Source organism: Scylla paramamosain, chromosome 21, assembly GCF_035594125.1.
Source record: "Scylla paramamosain isolate STU-SP2022 chromosome 21, ASM3559412v1, whole genome shotgun sequence".
NCBI classification, from domain to species: Eukaryota; Metazoa; Arthropoda; class Malacostraca; order Decapoda; family Portunidae; genus Scylla; species Scylla paramamosain.
In genome coordinates, this window is record NC_087171.1 from 16,420,491 (window position 1) to 16,432,724 (window position 12,234).

At 41.5% G+C, this 12,234-nt stretch overlaps 1 non-coding gene across 1 annotated transcript; it reads left to right on the top strand.

Moving 5' to 3' along the window:
* The first annotated feature begins 467 nt into the window (after positions 1-467).
* Trnal-aag (transfer RNA leucine (anticodon AAG)) lies at positions 468-549 on the top strand. The gene has a single exon. It is a non-coding gene; the product is annotated as a tRNA-Leu (tRNA).
* The last annotated feature ends 11,685 nt before the right edge of the window (positions 550-12,234 follow it).

The following is a 12,234-nucleotide window of genomic DNA, read 5'->3' on the forward strand; positions in this document are numbered from 1 at the left end:
GTCGGTGTTTGCGGTGTTTGCGGTAGTAGCAGTAGTAGTGGTGGTGGTGGTGGTAATGGTGGTGATAGTAGTAATGGCGGTAATGATATTAGTATTCGCGGTAAAAGTTAATTCATTTTTTTTTATTAAAGCAGGAATTAGATTTATTAGCGTCAATTTTTCTTTTCTTTTTTTTTTTTTGCGTGTGTGTGATAATTCGAGATTATTTTCTTCCCAGTGAGTGCGTGAGTTGCAAATTTCCTCGAGTTCGTACGTTATTTTATTTTTTGCGCACCTCTTTCCTTCTACAATTTTATATCTAACTTCAAAATGTACTGATGCTATCACCACTTCGTCTGCCTAAATTTTTGTTCTTTCTCTCTTCTTTTACTTCTTTCTCTTCGTTTTGTTATTCTTGTTTTTACTTTTCTTCTTATTTTCTTTTTTAAGGAATCAAAACATTAATGTCAGGTTTCTAGTTAAAATACGGTAGCGTGGCCGAGCGGTCTAAGGCGCTGGTTTAAGGCACCAGTCTCTTCGGAGGCGTGGGTTCGAATCCCACCGCTGCCAATTGTTTTCGTTCCTCGCTTCCACATCACGCTCCCACATTGATAACGGCACAGGTTAGTGATATTACCGATCATTATCATACTTGTTCTGGTTGTTCTTACTGGTCTGTCACTGTTCGTTGAGGCCTGGTAATAGTAGTAATAGTAGAAGCAATGTAGTAGTAATAGTAGTATTTATATCGTTCTTATGATACTATGCTTGCAGTTCTCCTGTGTTGTGTATGTGTTTATTTTTCCCTTTCCTCTCCTGCTAGTCACGGCTTGAAGGAGTCTTCGCCTACAGTATTACGAGTACATATCTCTCACTCTAGATTAGATAATGCAGCTCATCACACACAGCCCAGCGAGAGCCAATAGTGTTGCTGCTGCTTCTGCTCCTTTGTGTGGTTATTATTGTTGTTGTTACCATTCCTCCTCCTCTTCTTCTTCATCTTCATCATCATTATCATCATCATCCTGTTTGCGTTGTCGGTACCATTCAGAAAAAAAAAATTCATAACAAGTTCATGCTTATAAAAAAAAATAAATAAATAAACACAAAATTTTGAGTAAAGTACAACAAACTGTCACGAAGCGTTACAGAGGCAAAAAATAAATAAATAAAAGGAAATAAAAAGACAAAAGAAAGAAAGAAAGACAAAAAAAAAAAAAGAGAACAATGCAGCTGCACAAAAACTAATTTCTTCAAAAACTCATACTTAAAAATTTATACTTCCACAAACAAGAACAGCCTGGGCGGTGAAGAACGAGGTGCGGTTTTGAAGAAAATAACACACAAAACCCGACAGAGTTGAGTCTTGAAGGAGGAGCAGAAGGGCGAAGGAAATAGAGACACATGATTTCTTCTTTCCATTTTTTTTTTAACTGGAAGTGGCTATAAGTAGCGAAAAAAAAAAAAAGTTTCAGGGGATATAAATATTTTTAGCCACGTATTCACATAAGTATTACTGTTCTCGCCGCGGAAAATTATGCTTTATCACTCTGCCACTTCCTCCGCCTTCCTTTTAAGGTGTGGCGGTTGATGAATGGCAGAGTATTCTTGAGTTGAATTACAGACCACGGAGGACGCACATAATAGCAGAGAAAAATGCATACAGATCTCATCACGTGGATTATGGGAATGTGTGTGTGTGTGTGTGTGTGTGTATTGCGCCCATGTACTAGCTAAGTGGTGTTTCTAAAAGGTTACGTTAGCAGCGGTAGGACTAATGGTAGTAAAAGTATAGATGATAAAGAAACAGCGGATGATCGAAAGACTACCTTGTTTACAGTCCTGCTTATAGAGTGGTAGCGGTGGTAAAGTGCTAGTAGTAATGATGCTGGTAGCTGGATCGATGGTGATAGTGGGGAGGGAGGGAGGGAGGGAGGATGATGGTGGTGGTGGTGGTGGTGGTGGTGACAGTGGGGCTTATTTCAGCGCAACATTAAGGCCGCCGGATAATACCTTGTTCTCTTAATGACTCTCTGATGGAGGGAATCGCGTCCTGCACCAAGAGTTAATCCATCCGATTCTCCATTACGATATTTTTGTGTGCCGGGGAGAGAGAGAGAGAGAGAGAGAGAGAGAGAGAGAGAGAGTGTGTGTGTGTGTGTGTGTGTGAATATTTTTTTTGTGGGTGTATGTTTATGTGTGGTGCTGTGTGGCGAGCAAATAAAAAGAAATACATACAAACATACACACACCAGTATACACACCAGCGCGTGGGATGAGTTTCTAGGCTTTTCCCTGCATGATCCAATTTTTTTTTCTTTTTTTTTTTTTTCCATAATACAACTCGCTCCACAACTCTCCAGTATGTAGGGTAGATAAACACAAGACATACATACATACATATATTCATACACACTCCACAAACGAGAACACTTAGCTTTGACTTCACTTCATGCACTGCAAAAAGAAGAGGAAGTAGCTTAGATTGATCTTAAGTTTGCTGATTTCTTAACTCGTGCATACTTTGTCTCTCATAAGCTTCTTTTGGCAACACATGGTAGTGACACAGAGGCAGGAAGGCTACGGTGAGCTGAGGTTCACGTGGGAAATCTGATAATCACTGTCGCAATAGATATGTGGCTTAAGAAATCACAGCTCAGAAACTGATAACAACCTTCTTTACTTACCCTGTTCTCATCTGATGAAAAAAATTATTGGTGACACAACTCCATATTTAGAGGATTTTATATTTCATTGTAATGTTTGTAGATGTTATTTACATGCATTTTATTTTAGATTGTGTGAATTTCTCCTCCTCCCTCCTCTCTGCTTTAAATTGATGGTTATCTCTCACTTGTGTGATGGACGTATCCTTCGCACTGGCAGCTGGAGAAGAGCTTTATCATTCACGCCACGCCAACTACCACGAGGTATCATGCTGGCGCTCTCGGATGTGTACACTGGTAGAAAGTATTATTTGTGTACATTCTTCACTTTTCCACGAGTGAACATAAACTCTCAAGTCTCACCATCCCCAGCTGTCTGTGTTGATCCTTACACGAGACCAGATACCCCCCTCTCTCTCTCTCTCTCTCTCTCTCTCTCTCTCTCTCTCTCTCTCTCTCTCTCTCTCTCTCTCTCTCTCTTCTGCAAAACCCTCCTGGAAGTAATTATTATTGATAGCATCAGCAAACTTCTCGAGTGATTTGCATTTTCCAGAATTGTTGTTGTTGTTGGTGGTGGTAGTGGTGGTGGTGGTGGTGGGAAGAAGGGGGGTGGGGGGACGGCATGCAAGTAGTGTTCCAAACAATAGTTCTCGCAGTTCTAATAATGTTTTCATTCAGTCTGGAACATTTCGATCCCGCCATCTGACAGCACTCACTCGGTCAGCGCCGCAAAAACAATTCGATAAATTTATTGCTCCATTTACGTCTGTTTTGAAGCATTGAGACACTCGTGGTGGCAAACTTATCAAGAAGTAAGAATAAACCATTGGAAAGGAACATCCGGCAAGCACTTCACCGTCATGGAGGCACAAATCTGCATAGGAAACGCACATAACTACTAATGTGCTAAGTTACATTGATATACGACTGTCGAAAAAGGTTTGATGATTTTATTCTAAGTGAAAGCACCAGGTCACCGTGGATTACATGATATTACTTGAGAGAAATAAACACTATACTCTTTTCCACTGCCACATCAGTTTTGTCACCCAAGAACACGCGAACTTGATAATACTGTCAATAGCTAATGCTCTTATTCGCTGATTGGTCCAAGCATTCCCGTCTTGTTTCGAAAAGTGCGGCAAAGTCACGTTGTTTTCTGCCAGACCCCTTACTCAGTTAAAGAGTACCAGGTTATCCAAAATATAAATAATTTGCTATTTTGCAGTTTGATGATTTTTGGTTAGGACAAAGTATATTTCCCGCACGTTTTATGACAAGACTGGTAAACGTAGAGCAGCCACTGAATGACAGCATTAGTCAGTGGCAGTTTAGCATGTTAGCATGTCTTCATATGGCACTCTGTGATAGAGGTGGTGAAGGAAAGTATAAGAGACACGTTGGTCTGTATAAATCTGAACTACGTGCTACTACTAGTAACCTAAGACGTGTAGCATGACAGGAAAAAATAGAGATGGTATGCTTCGTCCACAGACTGGGTGTATCAAGTCTTCAAACAGTATAGCTTGTTAAATACAAATGCGCAGAACTGTGACAAATGCTGGGAGGCGATTGCTCAAAGACCAGGGAATGCTCCAGGGAATGTGCCGCTAGCCGAGTCCAGAAACTATTGCTGGCTTATAGTAAGACTTTTAATATTAGTCAGGATTTTTTCCCTCGTGTGTTATATCAGATTACATTAAAATAACGTTTTTTTTTTTTTTCCGGGCTGTACACGTACGGAGGAAAAAATATACTGGTTAATTAAGCAAATGTCACCGTCAGTCACACACATTAGCTTTAAATTTCGAAAGCTTCTTTATATGAAAAAGAATCCTCTTTGAATCTGTAGGAAAAAGAGAAAGCACACAGGATTTGAGTGTGGTTGCATCTAAAATAAATTCCTAGTGTGATGATTATCGACACACGGACGTATATTATGTCCCATCGTATTCTTTTTTTTTTATTTCTCTAAACTAAAAACAAAAAAAAAAAAAAAAAACGAACGAAATAGAATAGAAAAAAAAATTGTTTATCACCTTTGCCTGAAAATCAACTAAAAAATAAATAGAGAAAAAGAGAAGAAAGCAGTAAGAGCCTTCCAAAAGTGGTCCGGTCAGATTGATCTTACGAAATCCCTTTGGTCACACTGCTTTGAGTCACCACTGAGCAGGACATCCACACAACTCACTCATCACTCACACACCTCCACTCATACCCCCTCACATATTCTTTCCCGCTCACTCACCCATCACTTATGCGCCATCACATCCTCTCCCATTCATCCACCCAACACTCATACATCCTCACATATGCCTCCCTGTTCATTCATTCTTCACTCATACGCCCTCACATCCCCTCTCACTCCCTCACTGATCACTCTGCATCTCTAATACGGCCGTCATTCACACACCCGCATATCCCCTCTCACCCACTCACAAACCTCTCTCACACTCCCATCATTCACACACCCACATACACATCCTTTTTCACACACACACACACACACATACACACACACACACACACACACACACACACACACACACAACGAAAGGATGAAATAAAGAGACATACTATACTACATAAAGACAGAAAAGCAGAATGAGAGACTGGAAGACAGGCGCACAGACAGATAGAAAGACACAGAATAACTGGCAGACAGACAAACTGACAGAAGGAGACAGCCAGGCATACAGATGGACTGATAGTTGGACAAACTGATGAAAACAGACAAAAACAAGGAACAGTCAGACAGAAAGATAAACAAACACAGAAACAGACGTACAAACAGACATATTAACAAGCAGACAAAAACGAGACAGACGCAGAGATGACATAATTAACTGAGTGACTAGAGAGAGAGAGAGAGAGAGAGAGAGAGAGAGAGAGAGAGAGAGAGAGAGAGAGAGAGAAAGGATACACTCTGGTAAGCTTGTGGCTCATACTAAGACTTATGGAGGTGGTCAGGCTTCATTAACATTGCTTCCTTTAATTTCTCTTCCATCCTGTCCTCCTATTTGTCTTACCCTCTTTCCTTCTCTCCCTCCAATCTTACTTCCCTCCAGCATACATCCTTCCCCCCTTTCCTCCTTTTCTTCTTCCTCCTCCTCCTCTTCTAGACGTAATTGCCATCAACGAAACTGGTGCCAGCTATTATATTTTCCCACAAACCAAATTCTATGTTATTTTTCCCCTTAAAATCGCCTAAACACACACACACACACACACACACACACACACACACACACACACACACACTCACACACACACACACACACACACACACACACACAAAGTGGAATAGTAATCTGGTGCGTCAACAGTAAGTTTTAAGTCGCCCAAATTAACAAACACGACACCCGCCCACGATTCTGTCTGCAAATCGACACAGCAAACATGAGCAAGAAGCTAACATTGGCCGGCGCATTTTAAAAGACCACCTACGCCAATTGGTGCCGCTGATCAATCTGTGGTTGAATGAGAAGACTAGTCGTCGAGCATGCTGCCTAATTCACCTACGTCCTGTTTAAACTACTTGTGTTTCAAGATGGGAACGTCAAGACAATTCATGAAGTAAATTGATCGACTTATTTTGTTTAATTCTTTGATTTTTTTTTTTTAAGCGGTAAATGGAGTGGGCCTTCTTTTTTTTACTTTATTTTAGCTATTTATTCATTTTATTTAATTCCATCTGTTTATTTACTTTTTTTTTTGCTCAAGGTCAGTCTCTTGCTACGCAAAAAAATAATAATATACTAATAAAGAAAAGTAATGTCTGTCTTCCATTGTCATGATAGATAAGTAATTTTGAAAACAATAGCAATAAGAAAATTCTTTCCGCAGTTAGTGACTAAACATAATGATAATCCTAAGAGGCAAAAATGAACACTACACATTAGTAACAGCACGTGCGTTATCATCTGTTGAACATACTCGTATATTTCAACCTCACCCGTCCAACAGTCTGACCCCAACCCAGCGTGCCTCAGAATAAAAGCGAACCTCCAGAAATATTAAAGTGACAAGTGTAATCCTGACACTTCAAAATGATGGCAAGGAAGTGTTATTTGTGTACACACCTAAAGACAACAGAAAAGAAAGGCCTCTAAGAAATTATAAGAAAAATTAGTAATATTTTTTCAGCATAATGACATAATTGTAAATAACATATACTGATTATAATCACGCTTCTTAAATTTCTGAGCTTTTCCATGATAATTCGAAAAGATAGGTACGTAAATTCACTGTGAATGAATTTGCTACGTGGAAAGACCAGTTTTAAAGGAAAGGCGAATCAAGAAAATATTGGCGTAGAGGGGGGAGGGGCGCCATACACCGCTGCATCACAGAATCTTGTCTTATTATTTATATGTATGAACTAGGGCCAGTATTCAGAAACGCTTTGCTCTCCCTATTTTAAAAGAATATTTTTAGACTATATTAAGAGATGATTATCTAAGCTCTGAAGACTGCTTTTCCTGTCAACAGCATGGAAATCTTATTCATCTGTCACGAAAACTGTGAAAAAAAAATAAATAAATAAAAAAAAAAACCCTACCAAAACACGTGTAACTTATCTGGAGCACAAGTGTTTCAGAACATGGTACTATATTGCATTCTAATAGTAGCCTCTGTGTAAGATTAGTACTTCACTGAGTGTAATGAATGTCCTCTAGCACGACGCATCTTTCTCACCTTGCCCAGTTCATTCCCGCCGTGTTCTCCTGCAGTCTGGGTGTTTAATCACACTTGAAAACACTTGTGGGAAAATTTGTACAAGAACAGTAATAATTTACATACGCACACACACACACACACACACACACACACACACACTGAATCGCGTTAATCATGTACACATTCATTCATTTTTTTGCGCTGTTGCATTACTCCTGTTTTTTTTTTATAACAGTAGTTGATCTCTCGGGCGATCGCACTTACAACAACAACAACAACAGCAACAACAACACAACAACAACACAACAACAACACAACAACAAACATATCAGCAGCAGCAACAACAACAACAATAACAACTACTACTACTACTACTACTACCACTACCACTATGCACACTTTATTACTTATACGATAAAAAAAGATGATTAATTCAGCAGTTCGTTCCCAGGAAAGTTCTCTGCATGTACAGTAATCTCGAGTCCACGTCTTGCCGAAGTAAAACAGAAATGCGTGATATAATTGCACAGTGACAGCAGGCCATCCTCCCTTCCCTCGTTTGTGCAGACACGGCTATGGGTGCACGCCCTCCGCCTTAACTCTCCTGTGCAATAGCGAATGGTCACGCGAGGTTTAATTGGGGCAGTTGAGAAATAAGGAATGGGAGTTAAAGATGTCTTGTCGGTGAAAAAGAAAAGGGATATGAATAGAAGGAAGGTTCAATATGAAGATGAAAAGTTGCGAGTGTTGTTCAGGTCTTTCTCTATGTTTTGTTCTCGTTAAATAAAACCATTTAAAAAACTCAAGTACAATTTTTTGGACATTAAGAGTTATTAAAAGTTATCAACTGTTTGAAGTAAAGAAAAATATGTACGGTATGTTTTTTTTTCTTCTGTACATGTGAAAACAGTGAATTACAAGTAAGGTATGAAGATGTAATGTTTCATATTGTTTATATCTGCAGAGGCATCTATAAATGACAGCAAGAGGTATACTAGCAACGTGTGAGAAAAAGAAATAAAAATTGTAATTAATATTTTATCCTTAAAGTACAGTGCATAAAATGTTACTCTCTAGCTTTCGTGTCATTGTTCGTCACAGCAGAGGCTAATGTTAATGTTGTGCGAACACACCCCCGCAAAGGTTCCTTGTGTTGTCAGTGTAGGAGAGGAAAACATTTGCTCTACCCGTTAGCTCAAATTTTCCAGTTACTCGTGTTGAAATCAAATTAAAACTTTCTGGAAGGTCATTTGTATTGCCACTCTAGATGGATACAATACCGGTTCTACGAATGTGTTTAATTTTGCACATAGTACGGTATTACAAAATGATATGAAATTCTACCTCAAAAGATGGCATGATCATCAACTCAGTTTTAATGGAATTATATTTCACTTATGTAATCATTGAAATTTTTATGCTTCATAAAATCAGTGATCATTTCCTATACGTGTACGTTCGAAGTGCTTCGGAATTATACGTATCAAGCTCTTCGTCATCACACAAGATTACCTCCTTTTCTTCTTTTCCTCCTTGATAATCGTAATGGAAGGAGACTAGAAGTAAGAAGTTATCTAACATTAAACACACGCACATACACAGACACACATCCATAATATTTCATCGACATTACTCAGCAGTGCATACAGTATATCAGAGTGAACTTATATCAGTCGTGAGGGAGAAGGGTAAGGCAACCGCATCACAGTATAGTGGTGGTAACAAATACGCGCAAGTATTATTTACATCAGGTGTTTGCAGGCTGTGTTATTATCCACCACTTCGAGTACCACTAAAATTTTCCTGGCTCTGCTGCCTCACGCCTTGCTGATGTTCAGACTGTGCCGGATACTAAGACAGGGAGGCTTTTCTGGAACACTCAGCACCAGAGATCACAGTGGGAATGAACTGATGATCGACGACGCCCCTCTGACGGTGCGCCACGTGTCTGTTTCACCCCGGCTCACGTATGAACGCACGGCAGCTAGCACGTGTTTCGCTGCCACCTGTTTTTGCCAAGGTCAGACGTATACCAAGACTGCAGGAAAGGCGGGACACACACACACACACACACACACACACACACACACATAAAGAGAGAGAGAGAGAGAGAGAGAGAGAGAGAGAGAGAGAGAGAGAGAGAGAGAGAGAGAGAGAGAGAGAGAGAGAGAGAGAGAGAGAGAGAGAGAGAGAGATTTTGAATTGGAAGCTTATGTACTAAGTAACCAAGACACAAAGAAGATGAAATAGCACAAAATCGAGTGGTGAAGGAAGGCACTGAAGTACGGCGGGGGGGGGAGATAGGGAGGGGCCGGACGAGTATATTCCTCCCCTATATAGACGCGTAGGAAAGCGCCCGCCCTCAGCACACCTTTGTCAGAACGCCTTACCTATTCCTTGTACACCTGTACCCAACCCTCTTCCTCCTCCTCTTTCTCCTTCTCCTCCTCCTCGTCTTTCTCCTCATCCTCATCCTCCTACTCAAGGGAGGCGGAAGTGAGCTCTCGCTGCGACATCCGGCTTGCCCCAGCAGGGTACTTGGCTTCTCCTCCTCCTCCTCCTCCTCCTCCTCCTCCTTCTTCACTTTTCCACCTCCTCATCCTCATCCTTCCCCTCGTCCTCTCCTTCCTGACTGTTGTGTTACCGGATGAGTCAAACAAGATGCTGTTCAGATGTTATGGCTTGTTTGTGTGTGTGTGTGTGTGTGTGTGTTTTATGATACCGATGAATTAGGTAACATAACAGTAATAGTAATCAAGGGGGGGTGTTTTGTGGCAGTAATGGTGGTTGTAATGTTTTGTGGTTGCTGTAGTTGTTTGTTGTTGTTGTTGTTGATGTTGTTGTTGTTGTTGTTGTTGTTGTTGTTGTTGTCATCACCATCATCATCGTCGTCGTCGTCGTGGTCGTAACATCATTATCACCACCCCCATCCTCACCCCAACCACCATCCCCACCTCCACCACCACCACCACCACCACCACCATCATCATCATCATCAGGAGCAGGAACATTACCAAGAGCGTAAAAAAATACGAGCATGTTGCAGCACTAACCTGCCAAGACTCGTGAATGCCTTGCCATCTCCACCACCACCACCACCACCACCACCACCACAGCTTACGATATTATTACAATACCTTCTCACTTCCTCTTGTATTCCCCCCTTACAACTCCCAGCATCACCATCATTGCTACTATTATCATTGTCATCACCATCATCACCGCTATCTTCATTAGTACTGTACAATAGCAGCAGTATCATTACCACCAGCAACAGCATCACTATCACCACCATTACCATCACCACCACCATCACTCCCTATCATTTACTTGTTGCTATCCTAGTGTATATAAGTAATTCTCTCTCTCTCTCTTTCTCTCTCTCTCTCTCCAAAATTCGAAAATTCCTAAAAGAAACCAAAAATATAAAATTCATAAGAGAGAGAGAGAGAGAGAGAGAGAGAGAGAGAGGGAGACCTTAATACACCCATGACAGTTATGAAGCGCTGGCATCTGTTTAATCACGGGAAGCTGGAAGAAGGCTGTAATAACCACCATCCTGTCTCCCTCACCGCCGCCCGCCGCCTCCTAGACACAGCCGCTACCCTCTTTCTCTCTCAGTTTCCCTCTTCCTCCACTCCCTTCCTCCTGTCTCCTTCTGCCCCCTCTTCTCTCTCTCTCTCTCTCTCTCTCTCTCTCTCTCTCTCTCTCTCTCTCTCTCTCTCTCTCTCTCTCTCTCTCTCTCTCTCTCTCTCTTTTCTTTCATTTCCTGTAAGTGAATAAATGGAGGTGGGTTGATTTTATTTATTTTTTTTTTTTTTAGGGAGGTTGTGATGCTTTATGCCAACTTGTTTTGTGTGTGTGTGTGTGTGTGTGTGTGTGTGTGCGTGCGTGTGTGTGTGTGTGTGTGTGTGTGTGTGTGTGTGTGTGTGTGTGTGTGTGTGTTCACGACGGCAATATTAGTTAAAATGGTTGGAAGACGCGTGGAATTTTAACGTTAATTTACTCATGTTCCCAAAGAATTGCGTCGAGCTCGTTTTACATACTTGGTGTCTGTCTGTCTGCCTATGTGTGTGTGTGTGTGTGTGTGTGTGTGTGTGTGTGTGTGTGTGTGTGTGTGTGTGTATGTGTGTGTGTGTGTATGTGTGTCAGATTCAGATTCAGATTCAGATTCAGTATTTTTCGTTAACTTTTACCCTTTATACACTAAGCACTATTTATTTTACCACCGCGTCCTTCTTAACGCCATAATCGCTGAGTTTCCACACTAAAAACCCTAATCTAATCTCACCCCGAACTCAGTTACACTCCTGCCAGTGTTCTTCCCCCTTTCCATCTCTCTGCGTTCCCCGAGGCTCCCGGAAGCCCTACAACGCGGGACTTCCGTTGGCCGCCGCCCAAACGCCCCATACTCAACAGGTGAGAAAGAAAACGTCGTGCACGGGAATACAAACATCCGCTGCAAGGATCCTGGAAAGCCTGGCGCGGTGGACGGACACTCCCAGCCAGACTCTTCGATCCCGACCAGCGACGACCTAGTTTCTATGCCTCCCCAGCCAGGTCAGGTGTGCCGGGTGATGGATGGCCTAGTGAGGATCCCATGCGTCTGCTGGATGTCGACTGAAATGAGAGAGAGAGAGAGAGAGAGAGAGAGAGGAGAGAGAGAGAGAGAGAGAGAGAGAGAGAGAGAGAGAGAGAGAGAGAGAGAGAGAGAGAGAGAGAGAGAGAGAGAGAGAGAGAGAGAGAGAGAGAGAGAGAGAGAGAGAGAGAGAGAGAGAGAGAGAGAGAGTAAGGATAAAGACTGGAGGAATAACAGTGTATAAGGAGAGATTGTTAAGTAATAGGAATATTTACTTATGCGATGCGTGCTTTATGCTTTAACTGGAGCGAGAAAGAGGAAAGATAAACG